The 16,993-nt window shown below is 29.8% G+C and overlaps 1 pseudogene; it reads right to left on the reverse strand.

Moving 5' to 3' along the window:
* LOC136982306 (polyamine-transporting ATPase 13A3-like) overlaps positions 1 to 16,769 on the reverse strand; it is an 83,973-nt pseudogene extending 67,204 nt beyond the window's left edge.
* Positions 16,770 to 16,993: the final 224 nt, after the last annotated feature.

Genomic DNA, 16,993 nt, shown 5'->3' on the forward strand with positions numbered 1-16,993 from the left:
TTTTATAAATGCTAGTAATGAACAAAATTTTCATTAAATCTGATTCCACTCAAGATACGATATGTGACACCCCTCTAGCTCCTCCCTCCTAAACCTTTAACCACCAAACTTTGACAACATCAATGCCTCTTATATACAAGTTACCATGCCAAATTTTATTTGTTAATCACTATCCCACCCTGAGATATTAAATGAAACATACACACATTATGTCTATGAAATTTTTTCCATGTTTTGACTATTTTGGGTTCAGGGATCTCTCAAACACATGAAGATTTGCAAAAACCCCAAAGTCAAATTTGACATGATTCCTATACTTTTCCTGTGTTATATACATAACAAGCTGGGAAAGTAAAAACTAAAAAATTACTTTGCTACAACCACCTAAATTTATCAATAATGAACACTTTTAATCTAATCTAGACTATACCATGAATGTTGCCAAATTGAAAGAAACACCCACATCTACCTGTTGTTCATCAGTTCCATTTGACATAACACTCATATTCAATAGTTTCCAGTGCTGAGAAATGCTCTTTCTTTGCATTTTTGAGCCATCATTGCACTTGCATGCTTTCTTAATTCTTAATGGGTAGAATGCACTAAAAATAAACTTATGTGACAAAATATACACAAAGCTACTCTAATACAAGGGCTCTAAATAAATTAATGTAAATGACTGATTGTGTTTATCAAAGGAGTTGCATGACTTGCAAGTTGCCAGTGAGCACAATAGACCAATAGCAAAACAGCATAAAGTAGTTCTGCTTTAAATAGAGTATGAGTGTAACAAGCACTTTCAAGCTCAACATTCATCAGACAGAATACCACATTTCAAAATTTTGAATGTTGCAAATGCTTACTTATTGCTACACAATGGTCAAATTATTCTGGATTATATAATTGAACTGCAATTTGAAAAATTGGACCTATAAAAATTCCCACTGTCATCCATCCGTCTTTCTTTAATCTCAAGACCAGTGTTAAATAAATGAAATACAAGACCATATATGGAAAACTTGGGAGCAGGAAGTCATGATTAACTATATATGAACTTCCAATACAAACCAGAAGTCATGTTATTTCAATTCAAAAGTTTTCCCCTGAAAAGTGATAGACATATGACTGACACAACTCATTTGCTAACAGGAAATGTATAATGTACAGAGACAAGACACTACAGTACTAATTTGAGGTAGAGAGCATATATTTTAAATTAAATAAATTAAAAATATGATTATAAATTGTAGCATGGCATTGTGATGATGTCACAATAATTGTTTTTTATATATTTAATTTATATCAAACCATGTCTATAACAACTATTTTTATTTAATTAATTTTGTCTTGAACCTGAATGAAAACAAGTTACTTCAATAAAATAAAGAGAATAAATAGAAAATAAGTCATCTTCAGGATCTAGAACACAATCTGAACAATTGAAAATGTTTGTTTTTAAATAAATTCTGCTGGTATTTTTGTTGTAATACATGTGTTACATTATAGTGAAACATGTTACACAAATAGCTGACACAGAATTTTAAAATGTCTCATAATCTGCAATAATTCAATTATCACTAGCAACAACTGTGCATTTGTAACAGTTAAAATTTTGAAATACTCATTCTAATAGTGAGAATTAATATTTAACATTGATTTTACTCTATTTAATCATTACTAATTGTAAGTAATAATAATAATAATAATAATAATAATAATAATAATAAATGATATGTCCATTAAATGAAAATTATTGTTATTATAATTTAACAAAGCTGAATAAAATGAGAATTAAGCTTAAAAGCACTTATTGAAGATGATGTTTCCTCTTGTTATTTTCATAATTTTACTCCATTAATGTACTTACAAGTCATTTAGTTTAAACTAAAGCTTTGGAATCCTTATATATATATATATATATATATATATATATATATATATATATATATAAAATCCAGCAATGATTTGCATAACTTTCCTGGCAAGAATTAAATTTGTGTATGGTACTATCAGTTATTGGATTTTATTATAAAACTTTTTAGATTATTAATTATTATAAAATAGCAAAAAACTTAATTTTGAGAGTAGAGACGAGTTTTATAAGAACTGTAAATGCTATGTATCAACACAAAAAAAATATTTATAATGCAGCCTTTTAATTCAAATTTCAAACGTTTCTGGTCTTTTTGGAAGGCCTTCGTCAGGAATAAAAATTGAAAAGATTCTTGCTTTAAACCAACAGTTTCTTATGGAACGTTATAAATTTTGAATTGTCTTAACTGTGCAGGCTCGTGTATAAATAAATACAATCGGTGATGGTACTTGTACCAATACACACAACAAATATAAATAAATATAATACATGAATAAATAATTAGCTAACATAAAATAAAATAAATAAGTAACTAGATATGTAACTAGACAGTAAATATATAAAAATACAAAAATAGGTACGTAACACAAAAGTGCCTGCTTCTTTAACTGCTCATCCTCTAATTACTATTCAAATTAGGCTCACTCTCCAAGTGGCTGATATTTTACTGGACTCTCTAAAATTTATTGCCAATCCTTCTTGGTACGTCTTATATATCTGCCATGCTTCCGTATATTTCAAGTGCCTATTGTCCTGGATCTTTTGTATTATTTTAGCCCTTTGCCAATCCACAGTGACTTCTGTCGGGTCTGCAATAGCATACGTTGCTAGCGCAGTGACTGGTTGCTCATTCCGCACATTCCTTTCATGCTCTTTCAGTCTTTCTTTTAACGATCTCCCTGTGGCCCCAATGTAGTATAACTCTTTTTGTCTCCTTTCGTCTTGTACTGGAATAATATATACTCCTGGAATCGAGGTCTGGTCTAATTCTTCCTTGTCAGTGCATAGCATTTGGTAAACTGTGGGATTCCTTTTAAAAATTACTTTTCTTGTTTGTTGCTGCTCCTATTTCTTTGTAAACACTGCTTAAAGAAGCCAAGTAATCCATACCTTGTATTCTTTCATTTTTTCTTGCTCATCATCATCTTTATTGTCTAGTCTTGTTTTGTTAATAATGACTCTTATTGTATTCTGGTAGATACCACACTGCCTAGCTAGCTCATTAATGTGATCTAATTCTTTAATTCTGTCTTGTAGTTTGCTGCAATGTGTGTATGCTCTCTTTATTAGTGCCCAGAATGCTGGAAGAATTAGACCAGAGCTCGATTCCAGGAGTATATATTATTCCAGTACAAGACGAAAGGAGACAAAAAGAGTTATACTACATTGGGGCCACAGGGAGATCGTTAAAAGAAAGACTGAAAGAGCATGAAAGGAATGTGCGGAATGAGCAACCAGTCACTGCGCTAGCAACGTATGCTATTGCAGACCCGACAGAAGTCACTGTGGATTGGCAAAGGGCTAAAATAATACAAAAGATCCAGGACAATAGGCACTTGAAATATACGGAAGCATGGCAGATATATAAGACGTACCAAGAAGGATTGGCAATAAATTTTAGAGAGTCCAGTAAAATATCAGCCGCTTGGAGAGTGAGCCTAATTTGAATAGTAATTAGAGGATGAGCAGTTAAAAAAGCAGGCACTTTTGTGTTACGTACCTATTTTTGTATTTTTATATATTTACTGTCTAGTTACATATCTAGTTACTTATTTATTTTATTTTATGTTAGCTAATTATTTATTCATGTATTATATTTATTTATATTTGTTGTGTGAATTGGTACAAGTACCATCACCGATTGTATTTATTTATACACGAGCCTGCGCAGTTAAGACAATTCAAAATTTATAACGTTCCATAAGAAACTTGGTTTAAAGCAAGAATCTTTTCAATTTTTATTCCTGACGAAGGCCTTCCAAAAAGACCAGAAACATTTGAAATTTGAATTAAAAGGCTGCATTATAAATGTTTTTTTGTGTCAATACATAATTAGTAATTAAGTGCAGTTAAAGAAGACTGTAAATACTAATATTGAATAAAATCATTAAGTGCGACCCCACTGAGGATATAACACAACTCCCCTCTATCTCCCCATTCCTCAATCTTTAACCATCAAAATTTAATAGTATCAAGCCTCCTAATACATAAACCTCCCTGCAAAATTTCAAAATTTTTGACAAAAGGCAGAGAAATTATTAAGCTTCATAGCGGGTAAACAAAATCATTCTCTCCCACACAAACATCCATACATACATACAGAAAAAACCTTCAACTTTTTTTTGTATTTCTCGACATTTCAAAAGTCCAAAAATGTAAAAATCTCGGCAGTCATATTTTTAACTGATTGCCATACTTTTCCTCTGTTATATATAACAGCTGAAAAAGTAATATATGAAAAATAAAAGTAAATGTAAGCTGTGTGACTTCATGAGAGACCTTTTCGTGGTTATTGAACAACCTATTAAAAGTCTAGGGTTGTGGGACAGTGATTAGAAATGTTCATTTAGAATATATCCCTTCAAACTCAAAATGTTTTCTGCCTAGTTTTTAGACTGTCATCAGGAGTTCTTTAATGTCAAATTATGGAACATTCGACTGTTACTTAAAAATTTGGAGTAATAAAAAGTACAAGGTCTTCCAAAAAGAATTCTACCGTTTTAAATTACTGTAATTATATTAATTATTACTCAAGAAGTATGTGATGTACTGTAAAACAATCAATAAAGTAAATATTCAAGTTTCATCAGTGGCATGTTATCTTATGGACAAAATGTCAATTGCCTGGGACCCCTCTATTCATAAGGGTCTGAAATCAATCTTTCATAAACTTATTATTGTAGAAAAATATCGAAATTTAAATTTGGGCTATATCTGAAAACCCTAGGTTGCCAGTATGGCACAGGCACTGGGCACAATGGAGCAATGCAGAACATAATTAGCATAATTACAATATTACAATAATTTAAAATTTATCATTCTTTTTGGAAGATTCTGTATGTATGCATGTATATATATATATATATATATATATACACACACATACATACATATATATTAAGTTGTAAAATAATGGTTTCCATTTTTTGTTCCCAATGAAAAAATGACTATTAATAATACATAAATGTTTACATTATTCTAATTTTAGTTAGAAATAAAATCAAAAAGTCATTAAAGTTATTTTTATATTGATAATGCAAAGAATATTTCTCTAGGTAGAATAATATTAACTAGCTGATTATTTATTAAAAGAAGAGATTTAGTAAAATTATAGAAATGTAAAAAATAAAATAAATAAGTAAAAAGTGTATTTTGCAATCATTAATCCACTTTTATTGAATAAAATGTTCTTAAATGCTTACATATATAAAGACAACAATTCATCATTGCCAACTTTATACAGATGATGTCAAAGTAAATTAAAATAATATAAATGTTTTGCTATCATAAACAGAAATAAGCTATTTATTACATAATTATCACAACACTAAAAATTTTTAATCATCATTTGTTGCTTAGTTAATTATTAAATTCATCTTAAATATATACATCCTGTATATCTATATCAAACAGTAATTGTAATCAGAATATATAACTAGAACTCACTTGTGCCTGTGACCGGTGTGAAATAAATTAATTCATGTTAACGAAAGTTTTCTGGACGCCTTCCGTGTCCTTCTTCAGGTTAAACTGCTGGATTCTATTATTTTTAAAAAACTCCGTTCCGATCTTTTAAGAACGAATTCGAATGAAGATAGTTCGAAAGGCTTTCAAACTATCTTCATTCGAATTCATTCTTAAAAGATCGGAACGGAGTTTTTTAAAAATAATAGAATCCAGCAGTTTAACCTGAAGAAGGACACGGAAGGCGTCCAGAAAACTTTCGTTAACATGAATTAATTTATTTCACACCGGTCACAGGCACAAGTGAGTTCTAGTTATATATTATACACCCCGATGTGTATGAGGAAGATATGTAATCAAAATAATTTCAAGTTTTACTGAAATGGGAAACAATTATATAATGAAACACACCTTTTGATTTCAGTGGAATTTTACTATAATAAAAACGTTTTCAACCTATTCCTAGGTCTTTCTCAGTTAGGACTAACAAACAGAATTCAAAACAAGTTATTTTATGTATTCTATGAGATAGTCCTAACTGAAAAAGACCCATGAATAGGTCAAAAATGTTTTATTACAGTAAAATGCTACTGGAAATCAAAAGGTGTGTTTCATTTTTAAAATCATTAATTGTCATTTCTTTATTCAACAAACTTGCAAGTTCAGTTTACTTTTTTTCATAAACAATTCAAATTTCAAATAAATTAAAAAAGCTATTAATAAATAATAAAATGTAAAACTACAATTTGAGATAATTACTTTTAAAAGTATAAAAGTAATGCAATTCCTAATTAATCAATTCCTAAGCAAAAATGGGATGATTGTCTCATTCTTGCTTGACAATTCTCATTCATTCAATGACAGTCCTAAATTTTTTACAATAGGTTTCTGTATTAATGTCAATTAAAATATTACAAAACTAATTTATTTTAAATATAAATTCTGTAAGAACAATGGCAAAATTACAATTTAGGAATTTAAGTTTAATCCAAAATAAAAGTATTCAAATACAGTTTTGTAACTTTAATCAACTCTTATCGCAAGTATCGAAAGTATCTCTTTATCACATTGTCTTAAAAATATAAGATATGTAATTTTTAATATAATATTGAATTTTGATTGGCGGTTATCAGAAACTCTTTTATTGGAGAGAAATCTTTAAATGTATTTTCAATTCAAACACTTGAACCTTGCTGATTCACCTTCAGACTTTTATCTTCAAAGGATTTTTTGCTTTTTAGAATAATTTGTGTCATTGATAATGAGATAATAATAAAACCGAATTTTCTCATTGATTCTTGTGTTAAATCAGTACTTACTTTCCTTTTCTAATGACTATTAAAACACAGTCAAACCCGTTTATTAAGTTATCAGTTTATGCAAAATCTGTTAATGAGTCAATTTGTGGATGAAGATTTCAATGTTAATCAGTTTGGTTAATACAAAATATCAGTCAATAAATAATACAAAGTAATATAATTGCTGTTAAATTTGCAGTCCTGCAAATTCAATAGCAAATTGTTTAATACTTAGCACACTGCTTCCAGCTTCCAGCTTCCATGGAGTAACAAGAGCCAAAGTGGGATGCAGGAGCTGCAACACAACTGAGGATGATTTTTTTCTACTTTAATATTGGCCACAATGATCAGAGTGATAATGTTATTGTCATCATTGACAATGCAGGTATACACCATAATGTTTGTGCCAACTCAAAAAGTTGCACTTTCTCTTATAGTCAGTATTGTGTATGCTGAACAATTAGTTAAGATAATTAACATATACATTGAAAACCAGAAATTTGAGAAATTTTCATTTAAAAATATGTAGTTTCATAATTTAATTGCTTTAATAATGGAAATAATTAAACAACTAATGAAGAATACCATAATCCAGTTAAAAACAAACAGTTTACATTGAAATCCAAGCAAATAAATTATTTTTAATTTAATTTAATTAATTTGTACAGTTTGCTGTAATACAGCAAACTGTACAAATTTAAAATACAAAAATGCAAATTTTTAAGTTCCTTCAAGTTTGTATTAATGGGGTTTGACTGTATTTAATGTAAGTATAATTAAATTTAATGTAAATTAATATAAATATTTTTTAAATTTAATTTAATATAAGTAATTTAAAAATAAAACAATTACCTATTCAAAAACTCTGAAGTCTGTAAAACCTTAAGACAAATTCTTACTTTCCTGTATTGCTTTACTCACCACAAATGGTGATGAGCTTATTTCATCAATCTTATCTGTAAAATAAAACAAAAAGTAAGTATAGTCTATTGCATTAATATGACTAAACACAAATTTCGTAATTTTCTTATGAAATAATAACAAAATACATCTACCAGAGTTTTATATAAAACTATACATAATTTACTATTTAATACATAGAATTAATTTACTATCTACAATAAAATGTATTGAAATAACTATGATTTCAGTTACATTTGTAGCTTTCATCACGTTTCATATTTCAAAATAGATTAAATAAAAATATGAAACCTGATGATAATTGCAAAATAACTTATAACTGAAAACTTACGTTGATCAATAAATTCTTCATATAAGGTCTGTATGAAGTTAGTTAAAATTCAGTTATCAACATTTTCCAAACTAAAGAAATATATTGAAAATATAACTCACTAACCTTTAGCTTTGGCTAACAGTTCGCATTTTCAAAACATTTTTGATCTCTCAAAGGTCGTCTTCGCATATTTTTAGATAGAACACTTCTTAAAAGAACATTGTTTTTGGAATGAACACCATTTCAGATTTTCAAACAGAACATTCTTTAAATGGAGAAATACTTTAAATTTTTTTAAACTAGATCTTGTGACTGTCTGAACATCTCCTCGGAGAAGGCAAAATTCATTGGAAAAAGAAGTATTCCAAAAAGTTCAAATAATGTGAGGGAGGGAAATTGACTGTAGGAAAATATCAGGAGATATAAAATGCAAAAATATAAAAATAATGGTAATATACATTTTAGGATTCAATTTAAGATTCATTCTACAGAAATATATCAGAAAAGAGAAAAAACTGTTTGAATCTTAAAATATATATATTTTTCTTGAGCAATGCCTTAAATACTTTTTCAACAACACTACTTTATTCAAACAAATATATTTAAGGTGTTCAAATTTAAATTAGTTTCAGCTTTGATAGAAGTGCATTTATAGACAAAGTTCTTTTAAGAAGTGTTCCATCTACAAAACACTAAAGAGGGCCTTTCAAGAGGTTGAAAAAATTTTCAATATATGAACTGTTAGCCAAAGATAAAGATTAGTCAGTTATATTTTTAACAACTTCTGATAATAATCAACTAAAAATAAAAAAATTACTCTCAGTTAATTATTGAACTCCTGATAAGATCCCAACCACCTCATTTGGAGCTGTAATTGCACCAAATGCAAAAATTTATTCCTTGAAGATATACCTGAAATTTTAGAGTACTATGATAAGTTGCCAAAATTCAGTCAGCACAGTGCACTGTTAAAAATTTCGTAATCAGTATAAGATTCTGAAAAGCAGAATAAATATTGAAATGTCAATAGGAATAATAAAAACATGATTTGCAAGAGAAAAAGAACTAGAAAAAACAATAGAGTTGAATTGTTTTAAAGTTTTGTCTTAGTAATGTTTATGGAAAAAATGCAATATGTTAATGAATTATAAAGCAGAAGAATTAGCTTAAAAAATGGGAAAGGATTTATTGTGACAGATGGAAATGAGAGAACATTGTGAACAGACACATTCATGATGAGAAGAAAAGTTCTGATTATGCATCAACTGAATTGTGGATAAGAGAAATATATAAATTAAGTATAAATTCTCTTAAAATACAAAAAAAAACCTTTGGGAGTACAAAAGGGCTGCATGGAGTGCATTAATATGCAGAGCAAGTACAATAACAAGTGAACAAGATATAGATAATGAGATTTGGCATCTATGAGGTCTTGCAAAAAAGTGTGAGTGGTCAGAGCACTTCTGGTCCAGACTGAAAGTTCATATATACTTAATTTAATCAGTATATCCTAAACTTTCCACATCTGGTCTAAACTTTCGTTGATCTAACTCTGTTCCGGAGATTAAGGAAAGCAAACAGACGAATGTCAGTGGAAATTTATAGATCTGCAATTTGAAAATTGCAGCCCAACAACCTTAATTGTTAATGGCAGAAGCATATAGTAGAAATGTGAAGGTTGAGTGGGATAGAACAAAGTTAGTGATGGAAGTTAGGGAAGGGAGACTATCTTGATGGTGAAAAAGATACCAATTTATAGGCAGCACAAAAAACGTAAAATAGTCAATGCTAAGGTCATTATGACTATCCTAGTATTGGAAATAGTTGTAAAATAAAAAATTAATTAAATAACGAATTGTAGAAAAATGACATTAATTGAAAGCTCTGAGTTATTTCTAATAAAGTATTCATCTGCTATAAGTTCAAAAGTTCACACAGAGCATTTGAAACCAAAATGTTCTTTTTCTTTTCTCTCCTTTTTAGCTAGAGTTTGATTTCTTGAATGTAACAATTGTCAAAGTTAAAAAGGAAAGGTTGTGAAGAGAGAAGATTGTTTTATCTCTGGTGTTTGGGTTTTATTTTTGTTACATTTGTTATAAACCCTGATGATGAAGCACAGTGCCAAAAGCACTTAATATATACAGATCAGTAATAAATAACAATTCTTTGAATAAAGCAGTAGGCCGTAGTTTTCGAGAATCAGAGTTAGTGAGTGTTTTATGGACTAATTAGAATTTGGATTACTAAGAGTGCACTATGTACTGTACTTATAAATGATAATAATGCTGCATCTCATTCATAAATTCTTATTTAACATTGACTAAATTCAAAATAAATGAATGTAAATTTAATTTTTACTATCCAGTTAGAACTGATCAAGTGTACTGGAAGTGTTCCCAATAAATAAATAAAGAAAGTACCACATCTACTTGACTTAAATACCGGTTGACTTAATACACACTCACTTCGTTTAACCTTAATATCCGGTACTTCTTGATCGTCCAAACGAACGTTTTCGTCCTCTCCGAGGACTGCCTCAGGTTATTCGAACAAAAGAATAAATTAGAGCCGGATTCCAATTTTTGAATTAATTTCTCGAGGAACTTTCAAAATATTCGAATATAATTTGACTATATGCGTGCGCTATGACGCGTTGCCTTTTTCGTATTCGTCACACACGTAACGCCACGCGTGCGACAGAGTGTTGCCGTCTTTGGTGTTTATGCATTTTCCAGTGCGTCCGGCCCTGTATATTTCTAGGGCCTCTAGGGCCCTGATGTCATCCGTTTGCAATGCTGAGTTTATCAATCTGGCGTTGTTCAGGTCAGCGTGTATTTCCGGATCTGTGGCGTAGGTTGATAAGGCGGTGGTACACTGTTGATGGCTTATATCATACCTTACCGGGACTTATATCATACTCTTACCGGGATACTGTATACCCCGGTAAGAGATGACAGATTTGGGCAAGAACTGGTATACATCGGCTCCACGAAAAGATCAATCTAACAAAGGGTCAAAGAACATAGGTATGATATAAGCCATCAACGGTGTACCACCGCCTTATCAACCTACGCCACAGATCCGGAAATACACGCTGACCTGAACAACGCCAGATTGATAAACTCAGCATTGCAAACGGATGACATCAGGGCCCTAGAGGCCCTAGAAATATACAGGGCCGGACGCACTGGAAAATGCATAAACACCAAAGACGGCAACACTCTGTCGCACGCGTGGCGTTACGTGTGTGACGAATACGAAAAAGGCAACGCGTCATAGCGCACGCATATAGTCAAATTATATTCGAATATTTTGAAAGTTCCTCGAGAAATTAATTCAAAAATTGGAATCCGGCTCTAATTTATTCTTTTGTTCGAATAACCTGAGGCAGTCCTCGGAGAGGACGAAAACGTTCGTTTGGACGATCAAGAAGTACCGGATATTAAGGTTAAACGAAGTGAGTGTGTATTAAATAAAGAAAGAAATAAACACACTTCACACTAGATATAAATTATAAATAAAAGTTAATTAATTAATTATTAAATTAAATCAGACATAATATGAACAATTCACTGTTTAAATCTCTATCAATAAAAAAAAAAGCCCAGAAATTTATTATACACTTTGAACTAAACACAGATAATTGATTTTTATCTCACCATAAAAAAATCTGATAATAATTTTGTATCTGTTATAAAATGTCAAAATTTGATAAAAGATAAAGATAAATCAACAAATGCTGATAAGTGAATAACTATTACAATAAAAATATATTACCTGGCACAGAAATCATATCAAAATAAAATTTATCGACAAGGAAAATCAGAAATTATTAACATTAAATATACTTTTACTTTGATATTAATTTCATTTTATTTCTATATTTTAAATGGGAAGAAAGTATAAAAAATACAATAAAATTTTTAAACGTCAATAATTTAAATAAATACTTATAATTCTAGCAACAATTAATATGTAAAAATTTATGTGGACCACAGAAAGTTGTCGTTACATTCATTTTTGTATTTTAAAAATAATTTGTAAAAATCGTTCTTTTCCTTAAAAATTTTAACTACAAAAAAAATATTAAAATATTTTAAAATATATAAGATTACACAAACTTATATTATGATATAAAAATTTGCTTTAATGGAGCACAAAAACTTGGAATGAAACAAACTATTATTTTCTAACTTTTGAGAATATTCTAAGCATTTCCTGAAGATGAAAGTCTGAAAGCACTTGAATTTGATTTGTTATAAGTATATACCTGGGGTGACCTAACCTTATCATGATAGGTATCCCATAATACCCTCCAGAAATATGTGAGAGCTATATCCTATATTGAAACAATATTTTATATATAAAATACTGTAAAGTGTGTGTGTATATATATATATAATAAAATAGCACCAAAGTTGGACCCATAATTGTAAGTAATAAGGGATATGGGTCCAATATGAAACAACAATGAGCATCTAGAAGAGCCCCATGTGCTCATGAGCTGCAAGTTGGCCAATGTGAGTATGTTTACCATTAAAAAATTATTCTTGTGAAATTTTTATAACCTTTTTGTCATTTATTTTTTTTACAGCTCTTCATCTTTGTCTTGTTGAGTTATCAGTTATCTACTGTTTCAAATATTGCTAAGTTTCTAGACAAACTGAACTGAACTAAACTTTTCAATTGAGTTTGTCTATAAACTTGAATGAAATTTAAAATAGTATAAAGTATTAAACTGCATAAATAGCTGAGTTACTTAATGCACTTTTAACAGTGAAATGTTTAAAAAAATACTAATGTATTCAACTTGATTAATGCTCTTTTTTAAAACTCCTACTGCTAAAGGTGCATGAAGTAATTTAGCTAAGTCATCACAGAGGCTAGTACATCATCTTCATTATATTGCATACATATGTGAATAAGCTGAAGTTAGCCTAAAATAGACCAAAAATATTCTGTTATGTCTTCACATTCAAATAAACATGGCACTCACTGGACAAAGAAACAATTTACAATGCATATCTTAATCTTTATTGCATGAAAGTTAAAACACAAAGAGGGTGAACTCCAAGATCAAGGGAGAGGGAAAACTTCAGAAACTAATGAAGAATGGGCTGATACTGAGGAGCAACAAGCATATGCAATGCTAATAGATGATAGAAAGAGATACCCATTTCAATCACTGTCATAAAACAATTTCTATTGTAAAGATAAAATGCATTAAACAATATCCATCAGGTTTCTTTCCAAATAAATAGTTTTGTTACTTAAAAGGGGTTTTATTTTATTGACTGATCATAGTAAAATATTAAAACCACATGCCATAAATTGCTATAGTTTACTGGGTTAAAACCGGACTCAAAGTACAATATTGAAAACTGATAAATTTTAACAAATTTTTTTGCAATTAATTAATTCTAAGTCATATATGTTTATATGTTAAAACTAGGGATCAAAGTGGCCCAGCTCTCCACTTGCTTCATCCACTTGTTCCCAATATAGACTACTCACAACAAAAATTTTGTGACAATTCAACTCCTCAGACAAACCCCACTTGCTTCGACCAATTCCCATCCCTGCTTGCTTCACTCAACTCTGCTTGGTCTAACTCCCCACTCACTTCATTTCCCTCTTAGCCCAACCCTACTCAATTCACACACTTGTTCAAATATTTTGTAACAATTTATTGGTTTCTGATGCCTCCATTTCTATTGTTTTTCCTTGACCACTGTAGTACTCCCAATTCCTTGATTGCTCACTCACCCTACGAGCTTTGCCCTCCTTGTTTCCAATGCAGGCTATTCATAACAAATATTTCATGATACTTCAACAATTCCCAGTGCCACCATTTCCATTTTCTTTTTTTCTTGTCAGAAAAACACATCATAATTTTAAGCTAAGTATTTTATATAGAAAGATGTAAGATGTCTATTTTTCATTCAAATTTATTTAAATTTTTCAAAACAGAAATCTAGAAAACCTATGCAAATTTATAAAAATAATGATGAATATACAAAATATCAAAATCATATATAAATTATCATTATCATAGGTTAATGTAATGCATAATTTATAGAATGGAAATGATATTAATAGCAGACAAAAATTTAAATAAATTATTTTAACCTATTTGTTCTATATATTGAGCTAATGATGGTCATTAAACATAGTAAATAAGTTCCTATGTATAAAAAATAGGATTAAGTGATATTTTCTCTAAAATTCAATTATTCTTTTAATTTTGAAAAGAATAATGTTTAATTCTGGAATTTTTTTGACAGCTACACTTCTCAAAAATTATAACTTAAAATCAAAAATGAAGAATGGTATTTAAGATTTTATATTGCAATAATTTAGCTAATTATATCACTCTATACCAGACAATCAAAAGTATCAGTAGAAGTAGAATCAGGAGTTTGGCAATGTTGTAAGCTATCCATGCATATTTCATCAGCTCACAATATTAAGTCTGATTCACATTATTACCAAGTTCCTCATATTTAATCATCCAGTATAACACTATTGGGAAAAGCAAAAACAAATACAGTAAATTGAAAGATATAAAAATTGTGGTCAAAGTAATTTGTAATGTACAGTACAGTGAAAATACTTAAAAATAAAATTTAAGATTGCGATTCTGATTTTCTTGATTAAAAAGTCCGTCTTCCACTTTGGAACATTTTTGACAAATTAAAAAAAAAATACTTTATTCTCTTATAACTCTGTTGAATGCAGAAATATTTCATATTCAAATTCTTGAGACAATGAGAGTTTATTTTCATAATCATTTTCATTCTCTTATGCAAACATTACAGAATAATTAAATTAATTAGTTTGACCAAAGGATGATATGAAAATAATGATAAGACAAAGAATATTTTGAAAGTAAATCTTTAGTAGGCCTATAACAGACATTTGAAAAAAAAATAGCAGAAAAAACATGTAAGGGGGGGATTTTTGAATTGAAATAACATGACTTCTGGTTTGCATCAAAAAGTTCACATATAGTTAATCAGGGCCTCCTGCTCCTAAGGTTTCAATATCTGGTCTTGTCTTTCATCTATCTGATGCCACTCTCAAGATTAAGGAAAGACCGACAGACAGACAGTTGACAAACGACAGTAGGAATTTATAGGTCTACAATTTTTTCAAATTGCAGACCAAATCTAATTTATCAGTGACTGTACTTTATATATTAGGGCAGGCCAAACCTTGTCACAACAGGAACCATATATCACCTATCAGAAATACAAGAGTTGCATTCTCTCTTGAAACTATTTTATATTATGAATATGTATTCCCATATTGTAATAATTAAATATACGGGAGCTGCAGTTTAACTACCACAGTTATATACAATAATTTTTACACAAATTCACACTACAAACTGTTTCATTCATTTCCACTAGTAACTCATCAAAAACTGCTTTTAAATAAGACGAAAAAGTATTGAAAAGTATAGGAATTCACACCGATCAAAGTGAACGTACAAATTAGTAGTAAGTTTGAATGGCAATTCACACTTACTACTAGTTTTAATCACGATAGTATAAATTTTTGCTGTCTTTTACTATTTACATTCATTAGTGATTTTGATATTAATAAGCTAGAACTCCATAACTAAACAACTAAAACTACAAGATATAGTTGAACAGAGTGACGCGTTTACGACTACACACATTCGTCTGAAATCAGTCACACGCATCATTCAATTTGTCCTCATCCACATGCATCGTTACCCCAGCAGTATGAAAAATGACAGTCCTCCAGAGGAAACTCCAGACATCTATCGCATTACACATAACAATTACATAGAATATGCAAAATACGCAAAACCGACACGCTAGGTGGCAAGAACCAGAACATCGATGAGACAAAAGAGGTCGACCGTCTCACGGCATCACCGGTGCCACAAAACCAATGATGCCGTGTGACGATTTATGTACTTTCGTTTATGTTATGTTTATGTACTTTCGTGGCACTGGAGACCGGTGCCACGAAAGTACATAAACAAACATTATAGCTTTTAATTAATATAACAGTTGTTTATATACTCCACTTTACTTTAACTTTCCAACATTCATTTCTATAATTTCAAGAAAAGTATATTTTGATTTTAGTGAGCACATTTAGCAAAAAATATTTCTTCTGCAACTTTCAAAGAGTAATTTTTAGAATACAAACAGGTCGCTAAATTTACAATACGCAGTAACTTATAAATCTTAATTCTCTGAGCGTAACAGATCGAAATACACGTTGCTTTTGCGTCACTTAAACGTGTACACGTCTATTAATCTACACCTCTGTAGGAATCCTTTTACATCAAATATCAATAAATCAAGTATTCATCTTCAGTTTTCATTAACATTTAATTGTATTATGGCAAAAAATACAACGAAAATGGCTAAAAATCGTCATTAAATAAAGAAAAGGCAGGAACTAAAGTGAACGGAGATACATCCACTATCGTTTCTTGACTGTCAACAGTACATTGCCTTTGGTATTGTGTATGACAGCTAAATCTAACGTATATAACTCGGTTAACAAAAATATAAATTAATAGCGCTATTAATTAAATATATAATAGATATTTACCGAAACGAAACCATACGTCATACGATAGATGGACGAAACAAATCAAATGTGCGAATCCCTCACCAAATGTGACCACACGTGTGTTTGCGTCACTGGATAAACATCAAGGTGAGCACCCTCTGGCGAAATCATACCTGTTCAAAAATAAAATATTTTTTTTAACATGGCGTCAAGGCTAGCGTTATATTTTTAAGCGAACGACTTAACTTTAAAATTATTTTAAATTATTTTTTAAAAATCGAAAGTCTGATTACCGACGCTTTAACACGGAATAAATTTTTGATCGACAAATCGAGTATTTTATTA

This window comes from Centruroides vittatus, unplaced genomic scaffold (genome assembly GCF_030686945.1).
Source record: "Centruroides vittatus isolate TY-2023 unplaced genomic scaffold, ASM3068694v2 contig_82, whole genome shotgun sequence".
NCBI classification, from domain to species: domain Eukaryota; kingdom Metazoa; phylum Arthropoda; class Arachnida; order Scorpiones; family Buthidae; genus Centruroides; species Centruroides vittatus.